Below are 5301 nucleotides of genomic sequence, written 5' to 3'. Positions count from 1 at the left end.
CATGTCCGGCTAAATTTGTATTTTTAGTAGAGATGGGGTTTCTCCATGTTGATTAGGCTGGTTTCGAACTCCCGACCTCAGGTGATCCGCCTGCCTCTGCCTTCCAAAATGCTGAGATTAACAGCATGAGCCACCGCGCCCATCCTGAAATATCCATTTCTCATCCTCAGTAGGCTGAGGTAGGAGGATTACTTGAGTTCAGGAGGTCGAAGTTACAGCGAGCTATGATCATGCACTCAAAACTGGGCAACAGAGCGAGACCCTGTCACTATATGTATATATTTATACATATGTACGTATATACTCCAAAAGTCAGAAAAACTAGATTCAGCCAATTCCTCTGTCTACTGAAAGCAGGCAGCAGCTCCTTCTTGCTTCTTTCAGATGATCTTCTAATCTCTGGTTAAACATTTTAACTTTTTTATTTTATTTTATTTTATTTTATTATTATACTTTTTTTTGAGAAAGCCAGCTGACTTTTTATTGCTTTGGGGGCGCGGCCTCAGGAGCTCTTGGTGGGGCGGGTCCGCTTCCTCTTCACCATTACAGGCTTCTGGCCGTGCAGGGCGCTGGCCCTGGGGATGGCAGCCATGCGCAGGTCAGGGCATACTTGTTCTTGAGTATCGTGTGTCCGATGCTCCTGAGCGTGGCGCGAGCATTCTTGTCGACGATAGTCCGCACATAGGCGGTGGCAGGCTTCCGCTGGCTGGATCTGCGCTTCATGACCACCACCACACCTCTGCAGTCGGCTGCCGGCTCCACGCCCACAGTCTTGCAGTGAATCAGCCCGTTGTGGCGGAAGGAGTTGCAGGCCTTCAGATTATTGGGCTCTGTGCTGTAGGTCTACTCAACTCCTCTTGATCAGAAAACTGGGGCAGTTCCGCACGACCATCTATTGCAGCTGCGCAGACATGGCGGCGGCTCCTCTGGCAGCGGCCTCAGGGGCTATTTAAAAGGTAACCCTGTTTACTTTGTTCAACGATTTGAATCGCAAAACATTCTTTAATATAGCAATATATACCTATCTGTTTTATTATAACTATTATTCACTGGATAATAATATTAATAATAACCAACATGCATTGAGTGACTGCTATGTTCCAGGCACTGTTTTAGGCACGTGATGCGTATTAATTCATTTCATCCCCCCAACAATTCTATGCAATTATTATTATTAATGTTATTAAACAGAAAAGGTAATGTAATTCATAGTAGGGCCGGAATTTTAACCCTCATATTTGGGTCTAGAGCTTCTGAGCTTCACCTTGACGCTACATTGCCTCAGAATTGGATGACATTCTTCCTCTAAGGCTACATGGAATTGATAACCAGATTTCCTGCTATGTCAGTTAACTCCTAGCTAGCCATCTTTGATTCCTCATCTGGCAGAGTTCAGTTTGGCAACATTTTTCTTTAAAATGAGGCACCGTGGTCTGAATACAGTTTTCACACTCCAAACATGCAGAGTATTTCTTCAGGCTAAGCTCTACTGGTCTGGAAGTTCTCAGCCCATATGTCACTTCCTTCTCATGACCCCCGCAATCGGCCTTAGGAAGCCTCAGCATTGGCTCTGGTGGTACCACAAGGCTTTCTTTACTGGCATTAACACCCTGAAATTAAAGAATTAATCCAGATTCCCTGCCTTTCACGGGGGGTGGGGGGGGGGGGTGTGTGGCTCTGTCCACAGTTTTCAACAGTTTCACTGTTAACTAATCAATCCCACACAAAACAAAACAAAAAAATTCACGAAACTCTTGATTCCTTCAGATTTCAACTCTATATTCAGATTACATGGTATCCCCAGAATGAGGAGGCAAATGAATGGCTCTATATGTGCGTGTTTTTTTGTTTTGTTTTGTTTTTAATTCCTCTCTGGATCCTCATCAGGTGTGGAGCGCTCATTGGAGGCTTTCTGACAGGTAGTAAACCCTTCAGACATAGTGTTTATCCCTTCCTCTAAGGCCCCTTTATAGCCAGCTATTTCCCTGGAAATAACCTGTGACTCTGATGAACCGGGATTCTCACTATGTCTCCAACACAGCCTCACTTTCTGTCTCCATGAATAGACTCATGTGATTGCTCTCCCCGTCCCCATCCTGTTTGCTTTCTGCTTCCACAAAAGATGTGTGGAATCCTTTCCTTCTATAAGTTCACCTTAAGCAGCACATCCAGCGCTTTTCTAGAGGCTTTGCAGTGGGTTTTTCTGTCATTTCCGCCCTCTTAGCCCCTCTCCCCTGTGCCTGCTTTGCTCTGTTCCTCTGGACTGTGTCCTTATCTCCTCTTGCATGGGCCATCACAGTAGTTGCCCAGCAACTTCTAGCCACTAGAAGAAAACTGGCTTCCAGTTTTCTTCATCCTGCTGACACTGGCCTATGGAAAATCACCCGGGGCTCCCTGCCTGATAGAGAACACTTTTTGTCTGCAGTTGTCAGCCACATCTGCATTTTCAGTCTGAAGGTCATTCTTCTAGTGGAAAAGACACAAGCAAAATGGAGTTAAGTCATTCTATTTTCTCTTTGTCTCATTACCATTACATCATGATCTCTTAGAAATGTGGCTAACAGTTCCTTGTTCTTACTCTGTACACATTAGTAAAAGTCATTTTTAACCTTTTATTCAGCAAAATTGTGCTTATTTTTCACTTTCTTCTATATGACACCATTCTTTTAGGTTTGTGCTATTGAATTGCTTTTGTTCTTGGCTACAAGTTCTTTGATCTTTCAAACATGCCTTTTAATATCTGAGCTCCAAGGAGAGTTCCCAAGCAACCATATTGATTTCTTTAGTTTTTCTTCCATATCTGGCTAATTTTTATTATATAGTTAGAATTTAATTTTCTAGTCCTTCTGGACCTATTTATACTCTTCTAGAAAACCCTCTGGCCCTGGGACCAGACATATATTTTCTTGAACTTTTTGAAATGTGCTTTTCCATGGTCTAGGATGCATGTCAGATACTGCTGAGCCTATCTTTTGCTCAGATGGATTTTAAGGCGATCTCACTTTCTTCCAAGGTTCTCAATACTTCTTTGTTCTAAACCTGTTCTTTCTTGAAGATTGGACTCAAGTTCAGAGTGTCCTGCAAAGTCCAAGTTGACAGACTACATCTTTTTATTTGCTCCAACTTCTGTTCCTGGAGGTGAGACAGGCCCCAAATCCTACACTGCTTAGTGATGATAGGTGGCCACACCAAGCTTTGGCTCCTGTGCACAGGCACTAGCAAAGAACACCAGAGGAGCAAGAATGACAGCTACAGGGGAGGTACCCAGCCTCTTTACACTGGAATGAAGGCCACCAGGTCAATGTGTTATCTGACATAAATCAATGTGGTCTCCTTTGCCCAGAGGTGTTCCTTTGATGGTGTAGAGAAGGAGATGGCAAAGCAGAGGAGGCAAGGGAACCAACATGAGAGGAAGAGAAAGCAATGAGGGGTGAGGTGGGGAGGTGGGGGACTAGCATCTACTGAGACCCTATTTTGTGCCAGGCACTGTGCTAGGCATTTACACACACCTATCACTTATTTCTCCTAATACTACGGTAACACATAGGGAAACCGAGCATGATGTAAGTTGACTTCTGACAGTCACAGAGCTAAGGAATGTGAAAACCAGGAATTAAACCTATATTTGAACATGACAGGATAACAACAGTAACACAATGCCATTAAAGCAAAACCAGAAACATACAGTTCATTGCAATACAGGTATCTCAAGTCACATGCATCACAAAAGTAATGACCTTATAAAAAGATATATGTATACATCAAAGCCTTATGACAAACTTCAAGAGAATAGCTATTTTACTGTACATTATTAATAATTTTGATGTATATTACTAGAATTTTGTTGTATCTACTTTGTTGAAAATTGTACCCTTTATTTGAGTATTTTTGCTGGGCAGAGTTTTTTGTTTGTTTATTTTTAGTTTTAAATCCTATTGATGATACTTCTTAGCCAAATGGGAAGAAAAATAAATAACACCATAGGGATAGTTACATACTTTGTGACCTATAAAGGAAGTAGTCTTCTTGGTACATTACTGTCAGCTAAACATATAAATGTTCTTTGAAAAGTCTGCTTCTAGATGTTAATGGAGGTATTGATTTTACCTCTGTCTTTTTTTGATAATGCCTATTTACTGTGCTACCTCCTCATCTCCATTCTGAGCTCTGCTCTCTCAAGTGTTAGTGTCAGAGGCAAGTGCCAAAACCCAGGTGACTAAGTGGGTGTCAAGCCAGTTGCAGAAACAGAGGGAAGACTTAACTAATGGCACAGGTCTTCTAAGTCAATGGACCCTGTCTCTCCTAATTTCATTATCAATTCACCACAGGAACCTGACAGAGTCCGTGTGCTAAGTCAAATTCAAAAGCTCAAAAATGAAAAGGGAAAAAAAAAATCCATTTTCAGAGTCAGGTAAAAACATCATAATTCAGAGAAAATCTTTAGTATTGATTTATAGCCGCAGACTCCTGTCCAAAGATTTCCTCTTTAAATTAAGAATACTAATGATTTCTCATGCTGAAATTAATAATCCCAAAGCTGCACATATTCAAAAAAGACACTAATTGTTGTACTTCAACCAGGAAGTGCCAGTGAGCAGATTCCTAACCTGTTTCCTTCAGTGACTGTGGCTGATGACGTGCTGTGGTGTTCCTGAGAATCATATGCTTCCCTGGGAGGCATTATTGTGTTTGCCAAGAGGCCATCAATTTGAGATGGAATATCCTGTTTGTTGAGGCTTCTATAACCTACGATCCAATGGCTCTCTGATAAACAGATTTGTTTGAGACAAAAGTTCTTGCCTGAGTCATTTGGAGACTGAATTGTGCTTGTGAAGGAGGTGACGCAGACCCCACATGAAGACAAGCCAGGGCAGGCTGGGGCCAGAGCAAGGCACTGATCAGTTCCAGAGGAAACCAGAGCTTTCCAGATAGCCACAAATAATTGAAACCAGGAGAGAGGAAATAGCTATTTGTGGGGAATAGGAAATTGATATTGAGAGGAAATTGATATAGAAAGATACACAGATATAGTCATTTTGCTGCTATTTTCATTTACTCTGTGCCATTGTATGTATTTTTGTAAGCCACATGAAAATATTTTTAAAATTGTGTAAGAGTATGAATGAATAGGTAAAATCTCTTTAAAATATTTGATTTTTTTTTCTTTTTCTTTTTTTTTTGAGACAGAGTGTCGCTCTGTTGCCTAGGCTGGAGTGCAGTGGCGTGATCTTGGCTCACTGCAACCTGTGCCTCCTATGTCCAAGCTATTTTCCTGCCTCAGCCTCCCGAGTAACTGGGATT

The 5301-nt window shown here is 41.9% G+C and overlaps 1 pseudogene; it reads right to left on the bottom strand.

The window, feature by feature from the left end:
* Positions 1-502: 502 nt before the first annotated feature.
* Positions 503-913, bottom strand: LOC105545022 (annotated as a pseudogene).
* Between the last annotated feature and the right edge of the window lie 4388 nt (positions 914-5301).

The sequence above is a fragment of the Mandrillus leucophaeus genome, unplaced genomic scaffold (genome assembly GCF_000951045.1).
Source record: "Mandrillus leucophaeus isolate KB7577 unplaced genomic scaffold, Mleu.le_1.0 Scaffold316, whole genome shotgun sequence".
NCBI classification, from domain to species: domain Eukaryota; kingdom Metazoa; phylum Chordata; class Mammalia; order Primates; family Cercopithecidae; genus Mandrillus; species Mandrillus leucophaeus.
This window is presented reverse-complemented; position numbering and strand designations above follow the sequence as displayed.